The following is a 20,569-nucleotide window of genomic DNA, read 5'->3' on the forward strand; positions in this document are numbered from 1 at the left end:
GGAAGAACATTCCAAGTTATAGAGGTTAAAAGGTAGCTCGGAATTGTGAGATTTATGAGGAATTTCCCAGCATTTTTCCCTGAATCGGTCTCAAGTTTTTCTTTGTTTTTTGCCTTTCCCAGGCATACCTTGGGCGAGTAGGATTTAAAAAAATTTGTTCCTGGGATGTGGGCATTGCTGGCAAAGCCAGCATTTATTGCCCATTCCTAATTGCCCTTGAGCAGGTGGTGGTGCGTGTGATTGTACTACTTCGAGATGGGGCAGGCTTGATGGACCAGATGTTTTTTCCTAAACTTTTCATGTGTTCTTCATCTTTTGAAACTGGGCAGTTTATGTTTCACCCAGCAAATCAGGAACTCCTCCGCAATCAATTCTGCCTTGATTTATAAAAACCTGGGATTCCTGTATCTTAGGATGCAGTGCTATTTTCTAATAGCTACTACTGGCTATATTACCACTGCTGCAATTTATGAAGATTGACTGTCATTTTGTATCTTATGATGATTACAATAATAAAAGTACTGTTCTGTTGACTAGGCAGGTGGCCAGACTCGGTATTACTGCATCTGTAAAACTTGAGAATACCGGTGCTACACTTCAGCAGTAAGTTGGTAGTATTGAGAAATATAACCAATAGATCCATTAGCCTCTCCCATCCAGCAAGCCAGGTACAATTTGCATGCCATGGGCTCTCTTGAAGGAAGTGAAATAACCACAGATAAAATCTCCAGTAGAGACCTGAGATCTAAAGGTAAACAAGGTTGTTGCGTATATTCAAGACTGAGATTGATAGAATTTTGGGCATCAATGGACATGGGGACACCATGCAGCTCATGAGCACTCACTTGTCTTTTGCCATGAAAGATGGCAAGGTCTGTGTCATCCTGCCGGCACCCAGTTAGTAACTGAGCACCCTGGAATTCCTCTGAATCACCACAGTACCTTCCACCCACTTTCTATGTCTCCTTAATCCCGAGTGGGTAATGCTCACCCATTTTTAGCTTCCATCCTCCTTTCGTGCGGATCCACCTCAGCAACGGGGGCGGGGATGAGGAGGAGACTGAGGAGCTGGGGAGTTTGTCTATCCAATTCAGTATGGCGATAATGATGAGGAGGAAGAAAACAATGAGGATCAGCCCACCTGATGTGCCTCAATAATTCCGAGACTCGAAGTTAGCAGAACAAAAACAAGGCTTTTATTAACTTAGAAAGTAACACGTAAGAGAGAGAGATGTCTTCCTTCTGGAGACTGAGGCCAGACTGAAGCTAGCTTACAAACGGGGCCAGGTATGGGCGGAGCCCTACACACAGCACATTCCAGCACATTCCAGTATACAATACAGCACATTCCAGTACACAATACAATGAGGTCTGGGGGAAGGGAAATGACACTGAAACCGATCTCAGTCACAGGCAGTGGTGAATGGAATATTTCATCACATTCACCCCTTCTATAGATTTAGTCTGTTCGGGGGCTTGATAGTCCTCTGCGACCGACGTGGCTGTTGCGGTGCCGCGGGTGTCGGCTGGGTGTCCCCGGTAGCCTCCTGGGTCTCTGCCGGGGGTGCCGCCAGGGTTGTTGGAGGGGTAGTTGGTGGGGGTGCCGTTGGTCGGTGTTCTTCCGGGGGTGATGAAAGAGTAGTGGGTGGGTAAGAGTTGCTGTGATCGTCGTTGCCGCTATTGCCGTGGTTGTTGTCGATGCCGGCTGGGGCGATGTCTTTTATGGACACAGTGTCCTCCCTTCCATCGGCGTGCCGGACATATGCGTATTGAGGGTTGGCGTGGAGTAGGTGTACTGGCTCCACGAGAGGGTCCGTCTTGTGGCCCCTCACATGCCTTCGCACGAGTACCGGACCTGGGGTGGAGAGCCATGACGGCATGGATACGCCTGAGGTGGATTTCCGGGGAAAGACAAACATTCGTTCATGAGGCGTGGTATTAGTGGCCGTACACAATAGCGACCGTATCGAATGGAGCACATCCGAGAGGACTTCCTGCCAGCGGGAGATAGGGAGGCCCTTGGTCCTTAGAGCTAGAGTGACTGCTTTCCATACTGTCCCGTTCTCTCGCTACACTTGGCCATTACCCCGGGGGTTGTAGCTGGTGGTACGGCTCGTGGCGATCCCCTTGGACAGCATGTACTGGCATAGCTCTTCACTCATGAAGGACGCCCCCCTATCCGTATGGATGTAGCTCGGCATACCGAACAGGCAGAACAGGCTGTTGAGGCATTTAATGACCGTGGCGCTGGTCATGTCTGGGCAGGGGAAGGCGAATGGGAACCGGGAGCATTCGTCCACAATGTTCAGGAAGTAAACATTGCGGTCGACGGACGGGAGGGGGCCCTTGAAATCTAAGCTGAGCCGCTCAAAGGGCCGTGTAGCTTTGATTAAGTGGGCTCTATCTGGGCGGTAGAACCGAGGCTTGCACTCAGCGCAAGTGCCGCAGTTCCTGGTCAGGGACCGAACTTCCTCAATCGAGTAGGGTAAGTTACGGGACTTTATGAAGTGGAACAGCCGCGTGACCCCTGGGTGGCAGAGGTCGTTGTGGAGGGTCTGTAGCCGATCCCCGGTGGCGCTGGCACACATCCCTTGTGAGAGGGCGTCAGGGGATTCGTTAAGGGCCCCTGGCCGGTAAATGATGTCGTACTCGAAGGTGGAGAGCTCGATCCGCCACCTAAGAATCTTATCATTTTTAATCTTCCCCCTCTGTTTATTATTGAACATAAACGCTACCGACCGCTGGTCGGTAAGTAGGGTGAAGCGTTTGCCGGCTAGGTAGTGGCGCCGGTGGCGCACTGCCTCCACGATGGCTTGGGCCTCCTTTTCCACGGAGGAGTGCCTGATCTCGGGCCCTTGGAGGGTCCTCGAGAAGAAAGCTACGGGCCGCCCCGCCTGGTTGAGGGTGGCCGCCAAGGCGAAGTCAGACGCATCACTTTCCACTTGAAATGGAGTGTTCTCGTCCACTGCCTGTAGCGTGGCCCGCTCAATATTCTGCTTAATGCTTTTGAAGGCGGCGTGGGCCTCAGCAGAGAGCGGGAAAGAGGATGCTTTCAAGAGGGGGCGGGCTTTGTCGGAGTAGTTGGGGACCCATTGGGAATAATAAGAAAATAACCCCAGGCACCTTTTCAGGGCTTTGGGAGTGTTGGGCAGGGGCAGCTCCCGTAGGGGGCGCAATCGGTCGGGGTCTGGCCCGATTTCCCCATTCTCCACCACGCTGCCTAGTATGCAGAGGCACGTGGTGTTGTAAACGCACTTGTCCTCGTTGTAGGTGAGGTTGAGTTTTTGTGCGGTTTTCAGGAACCTCTCGAGGTTCGAGTCGTGATCCTGCTGGTTGTGACCGCAGATGGTGACGTTGTCGAGGTAGGGGAAGGTTGCCTGCAAGTGGTGGTCATCGACCATGCGGTCCATCTCCCTCTGGAAGACCGAGACCCCATTCGTCACCCCAAAGGGGACTCTGAGGAATTGGTAGAGGCGTCCGTTCGCCTCGAAGGCGGTGTACGGGCGGTCCTCTGGTCTGATAGGGAGCTGGTGGTACGCTGACTTGAGGTCGATGGTGGAGAACACCCGGTATTGGGCGATTTGGTTCACCATTTCTGATATGCGGGGTAGCGGGTAGGCGTCTAGTAGGGTGTACCTGTTGATCGTTTGACTATAGTCGATCACCATCCGTTTCTTCTCGCTACCCCTTACCACTACCACTTGGGCGCGCCACGGGCTGTTGCTGCGTTCAATAATGCGCTCTTTCAGGAGCCTGTCTACCTCGGTCGCGATAAACCGCCTGTCCTCCCAGCTGTACCTCCTGCTTTTGGTCGCTATTGGCCGGCAGTTAGGGGTAAGGTTCGCGAATAGCGAAGGCGGCTTTACCTTCAGGATAGCCAGACCGCACACTGTGAGGGGCGGCTGGGACCCACCGTACTTGAGCGTGATGCTTTGGTGGTTGCACTGGAAATCCAGGCCCAAGATCACGCTCGCACATAGGTTCTTCATGATTAATACTTTAAAATTATCATATACAGTTCCGTTAACGCACAATTGTACCGTGCAGTAACCCAGAATGGTCGATGTCTGGGTTTTATCAGCCATAGAGATGGTACCCTGAGTAGGGACCACCTTCAGGGAGAGTTGTTGTGCCAGTTCTGGGTGGATAAAGCTCTCCGTGCTTCCACTGTCAATTAAGCATTTAACCCGGCACCCGTTTACCTCGATGTCCACCATTGATCTGGATAGCGGGTGCGGCCTGGTCTGGTCCACTGTGACCGATGCCACTGTAGGGCCCTGATCGATACAAGATGGCATCCACGCTGTCTGCTCACAAGATGGTGGACCCCACGAGGTCGGGCAAGATGGCGTCCAAGATGGCCGCTCCCACGGCGCACACGCGGCGGTGGCGGGTTTTCCGGCGGTTGGTTTTCCGGCGGGGTTCCCTCTGCACACCTTCCCGAAGTGCCCCTTCTTACCGCACTTAAAGCAGGTGGTGCCTTTCGCCGGGCACAGGTTTCTGGTGTGCTTTGGCTGCCCGCAGAAGTAGCAGTTGGGTCCCTGACGCGTCGCGGCTGTCGTAGGGCTTCTGGGGGGAGAGCGGGGCCCAGCCGGTGTCGGGCTGTCGGGCGGGGAAGATGCCTTCCAAGATGGCGGCGCCCTCGGTGCACGCGTGGACGGCGTGGGCTGAAGAGTAGGCGTCCGAGTTTCTCTGGGCCACATCCAGGGATCGCGCGGTGTCCGCAGCCTGTTTCAGGTCCAACCCCGTTTTTTCCAGCAGTCTTTGTCGGATGTAAGTGGAGCTGAGGCCTGTGATGAAGGCATCGCGAACAAGCTCGTCAGTGTACACTGCGGCTTTTACATCTCGGCACTTGCAGTCTTTGCCAAGCATTTTCAGGGTGCTTAGGAACTCCTCCACCAATTCCCCAGGTCGCTGTGCGCGGGTAGTGAGCAGGTGCCTAGCATACACCTCATTCGTAGGCTGCTGGTAATGCGCCTTTAAGATGTCGCAGGCGGCCAGGTACGTCTCGGCGTCTTGGATGAGGGGGTAAACCCGGTGGCTTACCCAATTCCGCAGAATTCCGAGTCTCATCCTCGCAGCGTCCGTAGCGTCTTTGACGGCTGCGGAATTGTCCAGGAAGAATTCCATACACTCAAACCAGTGTCCGAAGCGTGCTGATGCATCCGGAGCATGTTGATCCAAATCCAAACGTTCGGGTTTCAGGAGTTGATCCATAGTGTTGAAAAATAAGTTAATAAAATTGATGTGCCTCAATAATTCCGAGACTCGAAGTTAGCAGAACAAAAACAAGGCTTTTATTAACTTAGAAAGTAACACGTAAGAGAGAGAGGTGTCTTCCTTCTGGAGACTGAGGCCAGACTGAAGCTAGCTTACAAACGGGGCCAGGTATGGGCGGAGCCCTACACACAGCACATTCCAGCACATTCCAGTATACAATACAGCACATTCCAGTACACAATACAATGAGGTCTGGGGGAAGGGAAATGACACTGAAACCGATCTCAGTCACAGGCAGTGGTGAATGGAATATTTCATCACACCACCCACCAACTGCAGCTGCTTTATCTTGCCCTTTTTCCTCTGCCCCAACCCCCATCTGTGGTACTTGTCATACAACATAAAAGTTTACTGCACAGAAAGTGGCTATTCAGCCCACGTGTCTGTGCTGGCTCTTTACTGGAGTAATCCAAAAGTAATCCTTGTGCCCTGCTCTCTCTCCCCCATGCCTTTTATCTTCCTCTGTTTTAAATGTTTATTTATTCTGCTCTTGAAGATGCAATGGTATCTGCCTCAGCTATTCCCTCTGGCAAAGCATTCCATGCTTTGAAAACTTTGCTGAAAGAAACTTGACTTCCTCTTTCCCAGGCACCGGCTAAGAGACTTTAATTCAGGGGGAATTATATAGTGGTAGTGAGGATGTGACACTGTGAGCCACTTTGAAGTGGCCAACATCAATCCCAGGCTGCTATTCCCTGTCCTCAGCCCATGCAAACCTGCTCCAGCCCACCCAAACCCCGATGCATTCTTTTGCCCTCATACTGTTTCCTGACCAGTATCATTCCCCCAATCAGTTTCTGCTGCTTTTTTCACATTCCTTAGCTTTTCAGCTAGTTTTCAGCACTATGCAGGCCCTGAAAATGAAGAACTGGTTGGGGTAGGGACTACATACACAGGGGGTCCAACAGTCTTGAGATAAGAAAAAAACAGATTAATATCATGGCTGCAGACCCTGCCAGCACTGTGTTCTAAAGAAGGGTCTCCACTCCACCCATCAATCTGCCTCCCCTCTCCCCGGACACTGACAGACTCCCCACACATCACAAGCATTCCTTGCTGTGAAGAATTTGGAGGATACAGCTAAAGTCAAAGTTCAGACCAGAGGGCTGCAGAGTGCCAAAGATAAGATACCATTCCTGAAACCTGTAGTGAGTTTGAGAACAGTGGGCTGCAGAGTACCTAGCATTTGCACTTTTCTTTTACAGAATGAGTAATGTGCATGGGTTGGAACATTAACTGAGGGAGGAATGGTGAACTATTGTAGCTGGCGAAAATGGGTTGATATTTTTTCCCAATGATCTGATTAATGTATGGTTTCACATGGTTATATTAGAGGCTTACTGCAATATTACGATCATACAATAATATAGGCACACAAACAGAAGGTTTTTAATAGCATACATATGGATTTTAAATATGCTTCACCTTGATGCTCAGGGTGTCACCTGTAAACTAATAAGGGGGTGATTTTTAACTTTGTGCGATAGTGTAAAATGGGTGATAGCGAATTGGCAGCCCGTTTTACATCTCGCCTGATTTTTGATTAAAGTCAAAGCTTTGAGTGATTTGTGTACCTGGACACCCAGATCCCTTTGCTCCCCCACAATTCCTAGTCACTCGCCATTAAGAAAATATTCTGATTTGTCTTTCTTGGATCCAAAATGAAAGAAAAGGGGTAATTGAGGGAGAAAGTGAGAGAGTAACCTTACACAACCCCACACTGAATTTCATCTGCCACAGTTTTTCCCACTCACTTAATCCGACTATGTCTCTTTGTAACTCCTGCTCTCATCTACATAACTTACTGTGTCTCCTAACATAGTGTCATCTGCAAACTTGGATATGCAACTCTCTATTCCTTCATCTAAGTCATTGATACATATGGTGAAAGGCTGAGGCCCCAGTACAGTTCCCTGGGGAACACCACATCCTGCCAATCAGAGTATGTCCCCTTTATCCCTACTTTTTGTCTCCTACCTCCCAACCAATTGCAAACAAGGTTACCTTCAATTCAGTGGGCTTTTATTTTTGCTAATAATTTCTTGTGCAGAACCTTATCAAATGCCTTCTGGAAGTCCATATAGATAACATCCATAGACATTCCCTTATCTGCTATGCTAGTGACCACAAAAAATTCAACTAGATTAGTCAGATATGACCTACCCTTCACAAATCCATGCTGAATCTCTCTGATCAGCTTGTATTTGTTCAAATTATCAGTCACTCTGTCGCTGGTGATAGGTTCTACTAACTTCTCCACAACTGACATTAAACTGACAGATCTGTAGTTTCCTGGTTTCCCTCTCCCTCCTTTCTTAAATAATGGAGTGACATTTGCAATTTTCCAATCCAAAGGCAAAATTCCTGAATCTAGAGAGCTTTGGAAAATTATGACAATGCATCTGAAATTACCCCACCTGTTTCCTTTAATACCCTAAAAGCATTGAAATTATACTGTGGGTTAATTGCAAATGAGTGCCTAATGTATTTGTATGTAATCCATAACTTTGCTTCTCTAGCAGAGGCATTAACTCATTTAGAATAAACAAGAAAGAAAGAAAAGGGGTATTTGAGAGAGAAAGTGAGAGAGTAACAAAGATATAAGACAAGAGTAACAAAGAGCGAGGGATACATTTCTCCCATTAAAACTATGGTTTAGATAGGGTCACAACCAGACAAAATCTCTGTCTTGAGTGTTACTTTGTTCACCACAAGACAAAGCAATAAATGGATTAGGGAAAATCAATAAATGGAAGTAGCTTGTACCATTTTGCATGTATATTTCTGGATTTTCCAGGGTTACATGTCCTGGGCACTTCGCCTGCCCACCGAATAACAGCTTAGTCCTTCAGTGCTTGACTTCAATGGAAAGGAAAATCGGGTGAGGTGTATAATGGGCAGCCATTCTGATATCGCCCGTTTTACGCCCCTACAGAAGTTGAAAATTCCAGCGATTGACTCCTTGCTGGGGTCGAGTTCCACAGCTGCTGGGTGCTCTCCACCATCTCACCAAATGGCCATCCTTCATGTGTAAGCCTAGACAGTAAATATTAGCAGGCTATTCAAATGCAGGAAACATCATAGCCAAGCGTGACCCTGTCCTCAACTGATGTCCACAAACACACACTTCCAGCAAGGTTTTCTGCATAGTGATCAGGCGTGAGAACCCTGGTCATTTTTTTCTCTCTCACCAGCTCTAGCTGAAGGGCACCGAGGCCAACTAAAGTGCCTCCAATACCTCTTCAGCTAAAATTAACTAATTCAGCACAGACTTGGGATTTAACCTGGGGCCCTCTAGGTCTGTATGTTTCAGTTACTTTCTGTCTTAATTAGCTGAGATACCAAGGGAGCAACAGCATTATGTTAGCTGTGGAAACCCACTTTTAAATTTTGTGCAGCACATAGAAACATAGAAGATAGGAGCAGGAGTAGGCCATTCGGCCCTTCGAGCCTGCTCCGCCATTCAATGAGATCATGGCTGATCATCCAAATTCAGTACCCTGTCCCTGCCTTCTCCCCATATCCCTTGATCCCTTTAACCTCAAGAAATATATCCAACTCTTTCTTGAATATATTTAATGAACTGGCCTCCACCACCCTCTGTGGCAGAGAATGCCACAGGTTCACCACTCTCTGGGTGAAGAAATTCCTCCTCATTTCAGTCCTAAATGGCTTACCCCTTATCCTTAGATTATGACCCCTGGCTCTGGACTCCCCGGCCATCAGGAACATCCTTCCTGCATCTAGTCTGTCCAGACCTGACAGAATTTTATAGGTTTCGATGAGATCCCCTCTCAATCTTCTAAACTCCAGTGAGTATAAGCCCAATCGACACAATCTCTCCTCATACATCATTCCTGCCATCCCAGGTATCAGCCTGGTGAATCTTCGCTGCACTCCCTCCATGGCAAGAACGTCCTTCCTCAGGTAAGGCGACCAAAACTGCACACAATACTCAAGGTGCGGTCTCACCAAGGCCCTGTACAACTGTAGCAAGACATCCTTGTTCCTGTACTCGAACCCTCTTGCTACGAAGGCCAACATACCATTTGCCTTCTTAACCGCCTGCTGCACCTGCATGCTTACCTTCAGCGACTGGTGCACAATAACACCCAGGTCTCTTTGCACTTCCCCTTCTCCCAATCTATTGCCATTCAAATAATAATCTGCCTTCCTGTTTTTGCCACCAAAGTGGATAACCTCACATTTATCCACATTATAGTGCATTTGCCATGTTTCTGCCCAATCACCCAACCTGTCCAAATCGTACTGGAGTTTAACGACATCCTCCTCACAGCGTACCCTCCCACCCAGCTTTGTGTCGTCTGCAAATTTGGAGATATTACATCCAATTCCCTCGTCCAGATCATTAATATATATTGTGACAGCTGGGGTCCTAGGACTGATCCTTGCGGTACCCCACTAGTCACTGCTTGCCACTCGGAAAACGACCCGTTTATTCCAACTCTTTGCTTTCTGTCCGCCAACCAGTTCTCTATCCAAGTCAATACCATGCCCCCAATCCCATGTGCCTTAATTTTGCACACTAATCTCTTATGTGGGACCTTATCAAAAGCCTTCTGAAAGTCCAAATACACCACATCCACTGGTTCTCCCTTATCTATTTTACCAGTTACATCCTCAGAAAATTCCAGTAGATTAGTCAAGCATGATTTACATTTTGTAAATCCATGTTGACTTTGTCCGATCCTGTCACTGCTTTCCAAGTGCTCTGCTATTACATCTTTTATAATAGACTGTATTATTTTAATTCTGTGTGTCTTTCGGCATCATAATGCATGCGTATGATATTTAAATCATTTCCTAAACAAAGCAATAATTTTGTTTTAAAAATTTGTTTTATTCCACTTTAATACAATCATAGAATTGTAAGAACAATCAACCTGAAGAAAATATCATGGCTACATTTTGTGATTTAGGAATCCCTATGCAGAGCTTTGCAGGGACCTGGAAGTTAGCATGCCTAATTCACAGCCTGCATGATTTTCTGCTCATTCATTTTAATGGCCAGAAATTTCTGTGGGCCCATGGTTCAGGTACACTGACCTTCATGTCTGAATTCCCGATATGCACATCTGTCACGTAAAGCTTTGCACCAGGAGTGTTAAAGCATAAAACTTCCTTCATAATTCATGTGTCAAAACTTTCTTCAGTCACTACTGTTAAACCTTGTAGAATGAGGAAAACACTCACATTTTTGTTTATGATTAAAAAAATAACAATTCCAAAAACTAAATTTTTGAATGATTAGTGAGTTCCTTCTTAAAGGACATTGGCTGAAAGGTATGATTCTGTGAGTATGACTACATCAGGCTGTTGCTTGACTAGTCTGTGGGACAGCTCTACCCAATTTTGGCACAAGTCCCCAGATGTTGATGAGGAAGACTTTGCAGGATCGACTGGGCTGGGTGTGCCGTAGTCGGTGTCAGGTGGTATTATTATTGTAGTGGTTTGTTACAACTGAGTGGTCTGCTAGGCCATTTCAGAGAGCAGTTAAGAGTCAACCACATTGCTGTGGGTCTGGAGTCAGATTTCCTTCCCTAAAGAACATTAGTGAACCAGATGGGTTTTAACAACAATCCAACCATGGTTACCATTACTGATACTAGCTTTTTTAAAATTCCAGATTTATTTAATTAACTGAACTTAAATTGGTGGGATTTGAACTCACATCTCTGAATCAGTAGTCCAGAGCTTCTAGGATTACTAGCCCAGTAATATTACCACTATGCTACCTTCCCTGGGTAGGTTTTGTCCCACCGGCAGGATAGACCCACCAGGGGTGGTGGCACAGTGGTATACAGTCGGGAAGGAGTGGCCCTTGGAGTCCTCAACATTGACTCTGGACCCCATGAAGTCTCATGGCTTCAGGTCAAGCATGGGCAAGGAAAACTCCTTTTGATTACCATCTACCGCCCTCCCTCAGCTGATGAATCAGTACTCCTCCACGTTGAACACCACTTGGAAGAAGCACTGAGAGTAGCAAGGGCACAGAATGTACTCTGGGTGGGGGACTTCAATGTTCATCACCAAGAGTGACTTGGTAGCACCAATACTGACCAAGCTGGCCGATTCTTGAAGGACATAGCTGCCAGTCTAGGCCTGTGTAAGATTTGCAAAATTTCTGCATTTCCCCGAAGGCTGTTATTAATAAATGGGACCCTGTGTGGACATTTTAAATCAAAAAGGGTACCCAAGATGGCATCCGTGCCTCATGGCAGAAAGCCTGTGGGATTTTAAAATGGACTCTGCAACGCAGACAGCTTGTGGATTGAAAACAAAGCTGCAGTTTTCTGTGAAGAGAGACTTTGGCCTAGAAATTCAGTTGGGCGCGCCAGCTGTTAGCGCCTTAGGGGGAGTAGATCTCGAGCGCTAGGCGCTTATCGCCCGGGCGCAGCGCGATCTGCACCTCTCCCCAACTTCAGGACACATTTAGTGCCGGCGCAAAGTCTTAGCGCGCGCCCTGCTGCGCGCGCAGATCATGACGTCATTTAATAGTGCAACGCCCTTTGTGTGCCCCAAACCGGAACTTCACTCACGCCAGCCCATTGTGCGCCGGGCGTCCCGAGCGACTGTGAAGTGGAACGGTACACAGGCCAGCCGGGCCGGGGGGAGCGCTAATTAAAGGGCACTTACCCAGCAGTATAAAGGCCAGCCATTTTGCAGCATTCACTCTTGTGCAACGGTTTTTTGGACAGAGACCAAGGAGAAGAGTTTACTGCTTTGGACCAACACTTGGACAGGTATTTTTGGCTCAGGCCAGAGCTTACCAATTATCTTAGCCTTCATTCAGAGCTCAGTGTTTGCCAGCATATAATGGGGGCTGCATTGGGTGGCAACGCTGAATTTCAGCCTTATGCCAGAAGGGCTTACAGACGCCGTGAGAGAGTGGCAGCCCTGGCTAGACGCAGAGGGGGCAACAGGCGTCGCCAACTGAGGCCTTACCCACGCAGGGTATACCGCCAGCAGACCTCCTATCTGACCATGTCTGCCGCGATGTGTGTTAGGAGGCTGCGATTCCGAAGGGAGGTGGTTACAGACATCTGCCGGCTGCTTCAGAGAGATCTGCAGCCACAGCTGATGCGCAGGACGTCTCTGTCGGTGGCAGTGAAGGTGACGGTGGCTCTCAACTTCTATGCCTCCAGCTCCTTCCAATCCGCTACTGGGGACATCGCTAACATCTCCCAGTTCGCCGTGCATTGCTGCATCCGCCAGGTGACCGAAGCCCTTTTCAGAAGGAGACATCAATTCATCTCCTTCCCCATGACCCTGGACAAGCAGCAGCAGCGTGCAGTGGGGTTTGCAAGAATAGCGGGCTTCCCCATGGTGCAGGGCGCCATTGACTGCACGCATGTGGCTTTGCGGGCACCTCTTGAGCATGCCAAGGATTGCTGCAACCGGAAGGGCTACCATTCGCTCAATGTACAGCTGGTGTGTGACCACAGGCAGCGCATCCTAGCTGTCAATGCCCGCTTTCCAGGCAGCAGCCACGATGCCTTTATCCTGCGACAGACAACTGTGGCTGACATGTTCCAGGCACAGCCTCCCCCAAGAGGATGGCTTATCGGGGACAAAGGCTATCCTTTGTGTACCTGGCTCATGACCCCGCTCTGCGCGCCCACGACCCCTGCTGAAGAGGCATACAACGAGAGCCATCAAGCGACGAGGAGCCTCATAGAACAAACAATCGGCGTGCTCAAGCAACGGTTCCGCTGTCTCGACCGCTCCGGGGGAGCCCTCCAGTATTCGCAGGATCGAGTCTCCCAATTCGTCGTCGTTTGCTGCATGCTGCACAACCTGGCTATCTGCAGGACTCAGGCACTGCCACCTCACGTTGGACCACCACCTCAGGAGGAGGAGCATGAGGACGACGAGGACGAGGAGTGCCAGCCCAGGAGGGACGCACAAGGTCCAAGGGCCGCCCGTCGTCGGCTTATTGAACGTCACTTCTAGGCCCCCTGTCAGGGAATGGCTTGTGCCAATGATAGAACATGATTGCAGCCGCTCCGCAAGCCCTCAGCTGGTTAAGGCAACAAACACTTCAAAGATCAAACATGGACAATGTGAATAAATAAAATGCTTTATTATACAAACTCTGGGCCCTTCCCACATGAAAACCAAAAACAGAGGAAACCCCCAAAAAACACTCAAACACATTACTCGCTCCCACAACCTGGGGAGGATTAACAAAATAGGGCAACTAAAATGGCCGTCATTCTCGGCCTTCGTCCAAAACAAACATCACATCATCGGCCTTCAAAAAACAAACATCCAATTCTCGGCCTCAAGAAATAAACACAAATGGCCACACATTCGAATATTTGGCCCACTAGGGCGATGCCTTGGCCATCTTTGGGTGGCCCCTGCCCGCCCTGCTGCTCCGCCTCAAAGTAAGGCCATTGGCTGCTGCAAGGCTGGGGGCAGGCTCCTGAGGGGCACATGTCGTGACGGCAGATGCCCTTGGGGGTCGGCCTAGTCGAGGTCTGGCCGTCGAGCGGCCGGCTGTTGATTGCTGCAGCTGTGGCTGGCCAGCATCAGTCGCTGCAGCAGCTCCTGGCAGGCGCTCGGTGGTCGCCTGAGACACTGGCACTCGCCCGGGCCAGCACTGCAGCATGCGCACCAATCTGCCGAGGGACAGACCGATGTGCTGCTGCAGCGCGCCGGGTGCCCTGGTGATGCCTGGCTGACACAGCGAGTGTGGCAGCAGTGAGTGCCCGTGTTGACCTGTTCACTGACCGCAGCAGAGCAGCCAGTGACTGGACGGCACCACTAATCACCTGGCCAGTCGCTGAAAGATCTGCCCGGTATTCCGCCCGACTCGTGGCCTCTAACGGCCCGAACTCGGCCACACTCCGAGAGAGGGAATCGATGGACTCAGGCAACCGTGCCACTGCCGCCATGAGCTCTGTGTGCCGGCGCTCCGAGTCCGTGGACAAGTCTTCGAGGCGTTCCATCTCCTCGGCGAAGAGCATCTCCTGACTGGAGGCCGGACTCTCCCTCTGGGGAGAAGGCCGCCGAGCTGGCCGACCCTTCCTGCGTTGCTGGAGGCCGCTGGGCCCAGCAATTGGACTCCCCTCCGACGCATCCCCCCTCTGGGGAGAAGGCCGCCGAGCTTCCACCCCCCTCCCGCCTTTCTGCAGCACGCAGGTCCCAGGAGCTCCCCTCCCCTTTGACACTTCCGCCACGCTGCCCTCCAGGGAAGACGTGTACCCTACATTGGCCTGGGTGGCCGCGGCTGAGGGTTCCCCTGATGGGCCGCCTTCCTCTTGCTCCTCCTCCTGCTCCTCCTCGGAGGGTCTGTCACTGGCAAGTTGAGGGACCTCCTCTTGACCATCTGAAAGCAGGAAGGCACAAGAGTAGCTTTAGAGTGAGGAGAGGGCGTCAGTGTGGGATGCATGAGTGGTGGCATTCAGCGCATTGGTCGGACAGTGGCAAAGGATGTAGATCTGATGCGCAAGTGGGACAAGAGAGGTGCAAAAGGTGATGTCCTTACCATTGCTTCCCAGAACAGGGTCGGCATCTCCACATGCAACGGGCCCAATCACCCGGTGACCCATGAGGCGCTCCACGCGATGTTGCAGGTCGGTGAGTGGCTGGATATGGGGTCATCCTCCCCCGGTCGCAGTCCGGCTCTTGCGATTATTCGCCAGCTTGGCCTGCAAGAGAAAGGATGGCCTCTAAGTACAGTGTGTCGCCGTAATCTTGTGTGCACTGCCTCCCATGGTGGATTAGCCTGTCCAGTGTGCCGCCATGATCTGGTGTGCACTGCCTCCCATGGTGGAATAGCCTGGCCAGTGTGTCGCCATGATCTGGTGTGCACTGCCTCCCATGGTGGAATAGCCTGGCCAGTGTGTCGCCATGATCTGCTGTGCACTGCCTCCCATGGTGGAATAGCCTGGCCAGTGTGTCGCCATGATCTGGTGTGCACTGCCTCCCATGGTGGAATAGCTTGGCCAGTGTGTTCAGTGCAGAATGTGCAATTGATGCTCATGCCTGTGCCATAGCTGCTGGATGAAGGCTGGCCATTAGAGCTTTCAGGTCCCTTTGCCCATAATGTGAGGTGCACATGCAAGGATGAGGAGGTCATTGGAAAGGGTACTCACCCTGACAATGCATGTGAGGTCATTTAACTTTTTGCGGCATTGGGCACCGGTCCTGGGGACGTCGCTGTTGGCTGACAGCTTGCTGGCGACATGCCTCCAGGCTCTCCTGTAGACGCGGACCGTCGCCTTCTTGCCATTGTCCGGGTACAAAACATGGCGCCTCTTCTCCACAGCAGCAAGCAGCACACTCAGATCACGCTCTGAGAAGTGCTGCGCACGTTCACGGGCCTTCTCCATGTCTTCAGGCGCTATTTGGGTCCAGCAGCAGTGTTCAGGCCTAGCTGGAGGGCTCCACTATCCAGGGCGTGGCAGCAGACACAGTCGACCCTTCCCCCTTAAGAGCTGGCCGGCGCCAGGGTGTCTGCTGTCAGTCACGAGATGGCCGCACCTGCGCTGCGCCCGGCCTCGGCGCTATCGATCACCAGCTCCGGCTTAGCGCCCAAAGAGAGGCGTCCAACAGCAGTTTTAGCGCTCGCCCGAGCTAGTAGGGCGAAGCTAATGAATATCGGAGAAGTGGCCTAGATTTGGCGGCGGCCGCAAACTTTAGCGGACGCCCCACTTTAGCGCCCCAAAAGTGGCGTCAATGAATTTCTAGGCCTTTGTGTTTTGAAACCAGACAGGACTCTGAATTATGTATTAGACCGAATTGGAGACGTATCTAAATTCAGTTTAGGCCTACAGTTAAGGCCATCAAGCAGTCTACATGTGATGAAATATTCCATTCACCACTGCCTGTGACTGAGATCGGTTTCAGTGTCATTTCCCTTCCCCCAGACCTCATTGTATTGTGTACTGGAATGTGCTGTATTGTACACTGGAATGTGCTGGAATGTGCTGTGTGTAGGGCTCCGCCCATACTTGGCCCCGTTTGTAAGCTAGCTTCAGTCTGGCCTCAGTCTCCAGAAGGAAGACATCTCTCTCTCTTACGTGTTACTTTCTAAGTTAATAAAAGCCTTGTTTTTGTTCTGCTAACTTCGAGTCTCGGAATTATTGAGGCACATCAATTTTATTAACTTATTTTTCAACACTATGGATCAACTCCTGAAACCCGAACGTTTGGATTTGGATCAACATGCTCCGGACGCATCAGCACGCTTCGGACACTGGTTTGAGTGTATGGAATTCTTCCTGGACAATTCCGCAGCCGTCAAAGACGCTACGGACGCTGCGAGGATGAGACTCGGAATTCTGCGGAATTGGGTAAGCCACCGGGTTTACCCCCTCATCCAAGACGCCGAGACGTACCTGGCCGCCTGCGACATCTTAAAGGCGCATTACCAGCAGCCTACGAATGAGGTGTATGCTAGGCACCTGCTTGCTACCCGTGCACAGCGACCTGGGGAATCGGTGGAGGAGTTCCTAAGCACCCTGAAAATGCTTGGCAAAGACTGCAAGTGCCGAGATGTAAAAGCCGCAGTGTACACTGACGAGCTTGTTCGCGATGCCTTCATCACAGGCCTCAGCTCCACTTACATCCGGCAAAGACTGCTGGAAAAAACGGGGTTGGACCTGAAACAGGCTGCGGACACCGCGCGATCCCTGGATGTGGCCCAGAGAAACTCGGACGCCTACTCTTCAGCCCGCGCCGTCCACGCCGCCACGTGTGCACTGAGGGCGCCGCCATCTTGGAAGGCATCTTCCCCGCCCGACAGCCCAACACCGGCTGGGCCCCGCTCTCCCCCCAGAAGCCCTACGACAGCCGCGACGCGTCAGGGACCCAACTGCTACTTCTGCGGGCAGCCAAAGCACACCAGAAACCTGTGCCCGGCGAAAGGCACCACCTGCTTTAAGTGCGGTAAGAAGGGGCACTTCGGGAAGGTGTGCAGAGGGAACCCCGCCGGAAAACCAACCGCCGGAAAACCCGCCACCGCCGCGTGTGCGCCGTGGGAGCGGCCATCTTGGACGCCATCTTGCCCGACCTCGTGGGGTCCGCCATCTTGTGAGCAGACAGCGTGGACGCCATCTTGTATTGATCAGGGCCCTACAGTGGCGTCGGTCACAGTGGACCAGACCAGGCCGCACCCGCTATCCAGATCAATGGTGGACATCGAGGTAAACGGGTGCCGGGTTAAATGCTTAATTGACAGTGGAAGCACGGAGAGCTTTATCCACCCAGAACTGGCACAACAACTCTCCCTAAAGGTGGTCCCTACTCAGGGTACCATCTCTATGGCTGATAAAACCCAGACATCGACCATTCTGGGTTACTGCACGGTACAATTGTGCATTAACGGAACTGTATATGATAATTTTAAAGTATTAATCATGAAGAACCTATGTGCGAGCGTGATCTTGGGCCTGGATTTCCAGTGCAACCACCAAAGCATCACGCCCAAGTACGGTGGGTCCCAGCCACCCCTCACAGTGTGCGGTCTGGCTACCCTGAAGGTAAAACCGCCTTCGCTATTCGCGAACCTTACCCCTAACTGCCGGCCAATAGCGACCAAAAGCAGGAGGTACAGCTGGGAGGACAGGCGGTTTATCGCGACCGAGGTAGACAGGCTCCTGAAAGAGCGCATTATTGAACGCAGCAACAGCCCGTGGCGCGCCCAAGTGGTAGTGGTAAGGGGTAGCGAGAAGAAACGGATGGTGATCGACTATAGTCAAACGATCAACAGGTACACCCTACTAGACGCCTACCCGCCAAGATTAAGACAAAGAACTAACCTGATTTGGTGCGCAGATAAGAGTTTTCGAAAAGAGTATAATTGAAGGCCCCCGGGTAGCAATCGCTCTCTTCTCTTCCCTCTCCGCTCTTCGGCCCCTCGCCCTCGTGGCTGTCGCTCTTTCCCCGTCCCGCACTTACCCCCTGGCCTTTGCCCGTGCCTTTTGCCACTCCAACTGGAAATCGCCCCGGCACTGCATCGGGCGGACACAGACAATTCAGGCCAGGCGAGGCGGGACGCGACGAGGGGAGGAGGGAAGACCAACTGAGGAAGGCCGACTGAAGAAGACCGACTGAGGAGACGAACTGAGGGGAGGCTTTGAATTATCGGGCCTTCAGCCTCAGCCAACCTACGACTATCTTCATACAAACTCAAACTGTCGGCCGACGACGAAGAATCATCCCTGCAAGGTAAAGTACCCAAACAGAGACTTTAACTTTGGGGTACTCGAACCTGGACAACGCCCTTGCAGCGCCCGGAGACCACGTGATGACGGCAGACTCCAGAGAGCACCAAGAGCGAACCCCGAACCCCACCGCTGTTTTGAGTCCAACAAACCCTTGTGATTGGTGAGCATAAATTCTGGCCCCTCATAGCTTAATCTAGTTAGGTATTGGGGGTGGGATAAGGATAAGGGGATTGTTAAGATAGTTTGTTTTCCCTCGATGTGCCGTGTGCTCCCCATTCCCTGTATAAGTATAGTTATTCTTTTGTATTTTTGCCTGTAGAAGTGTACACTAGTAATTTTCCATAAGATTGTATAAATTTTTTCTCTTCAATAAAATCTTGGTTTTTGTTTACATCCAACCACCTGTCTACTCGAGTCTTCTTTGTACCGTCGCCTTTTACCTAAATCCGGTGTCTGGAACCCAGGGGCGTGGGAGCGATTCAAACCGCTGATAAACAGTCAGAGGCATAACTGACTGGGCGCACGTGCCACCCCACAGGCCACCCCCTACACCTGCGACAGGTGGTGAGAGAACCAACACGAGGGAGAAACCTACTTGACCTCATCCTCACCAATCTACCTGTCACAGAGGCATCTGTCCATGACAGCATTAGTAGCAGCGACCACCACACAGTCATTGTGGGGACAAAGTCCCGTCTTCACACTGAGGACACCCTCCATTGTGTTGTGTGGCACTACCACCATGCTAAATGGGATAGATTCAGAACAGATCTAGCAGCTCAAAACTGGGCATCCATGAGGCACTGTAGGCCATCAGCAGCAGCAGAACATATTCCACCACAATCTGTAACCTCATGGCCCGGCATATCCCTCATTCTACCATTACCATCAAGCCAGGGGACCAACCCTGGTTCAGTAAGGAGTGCAGAAGAGCATGCCAGGAGCAGCACCAGGTATACCTAAAAATGAGGTGCCAACCTGGGGAAGCAGCTGTAAGAAGTGAAATTATAAAGGGACATGAACCAAGACAAAATGGCTCCGCCGATCTGAGTGCGGCAAGTAATGTCAGCAATCAAACTGTGTACATGCAGAGTAACATGAAGTCCACCAAGGAAGACAAAACAAACTCAGCTTAAGAGAAAACAAACTCAGCTAAAGGCACAAACTATAATTAAGTTGGTATTGAAAGTGTATAATTGGACAAGGGAATTGTTGCTAAGGAAACGTGATTGGGTGAGACATTTGTGTGTAATATTTTGCTTATCCGGCTCATAAAATGTATAACAGGAGTTTTGCTATCACTGTGACGGCGAGAAGGGGGTTACTAGACTGCGGAGTCTTTAACCTTTTCTCCCGAAGCGCTTCGTATAATAAACTGTGTTTTTACCTTATACAGAAGAGAGCGAATTAATTTACACTTACAATTGGCGTAGTCGGCAGGATGCGCTGGGGCTGAGGTCCGCTCCGCACCGGTGAACACAGGTGTAAGTCAAATTTTTGACCACCCATCAATTGAGTCGCCCGGAAGAGGGGTGGAACCAATGGTACCGGAACATCAAGAATTAAAGGATCTGTGATAGGTAAGGAGACACAGTTTGGTGTAAAGTGTGAAGTGTGAGTTGATAAGACCTAATGTGGTAGCGATAAATGTTGAGGAGGAATAGATAAGTTTCTGACCGATCGACAGAGGACAAGGTAGAGCCAACATCTCGTTCATCTAGCCTGAGCCGGAATTAAGAGGGCGATTGGGCCCCACGTAATGGCCAGGATGTAGAGATTGAGCTTGGTCTCTAAAGGATCGTGACGTCAGAAAGATTGTGACTAACAAGCCCTTGAAATCCCTAATAGGCATCAAGAACCCATGTAGAGGAACTCAACATTGGTAAGACTGTAAGTTGGACTACATAATAGCGTCGGGGAAAGAAATAGAATTGGGACCAGCAGTGTCCCTTACTAGGTTCTATGCAGACGACCGGAAGGGCTTAGTTGATAAGATGAGAAAGGAGGGCTGGGACCAGCTCCAGAATCCGAAAGCCCAAAGAGAATGGTGGGAAGGACAAAAACAGAAAAAGGGAAAGAAGGCGGGTGTG

General features: G+C 50.7%; 1 protein-coding gene across 4 annotated transcripts in view; it reads left to right on the forward strand.

The window, feature by feature from the left end:
- The window catches only part of LOC147114826 (uncharacterized), a 132,854-nt gene that overhangs the window by 73,542 nt on the left and 38,743 nt on the right, over positions 1 to 20,569 (forward strand). For all 4 annotated transcript variants that reach the window (XR_015078997.1, XR_015078998.1, XM_085992800.1 and 1 more), the window contains one exon: positions 19,876 to 20,059. The gene's annotated coding sequence lies outside the window, so the exon portion shown is untranslated. The remainder of the gene's footprint in view (positions 1 to 19,875; positions 20,060 to 20,569) is intronic.

Source organism: Somniosus microcephalus, chromosome 7, assembly GCF_052327205.1.
Source record: "Somniosus microcephalus isolate GS21.2 chromosome 7, FLI_Smic_1.0, whole genome shotgun sequence".
Lineage (NCBI taxonomy): Eukaryota > Metazoa > Chordata > Chondrichthyes > Squaliformes > Somniosidae > Somniosus > Somniosus microcephalus.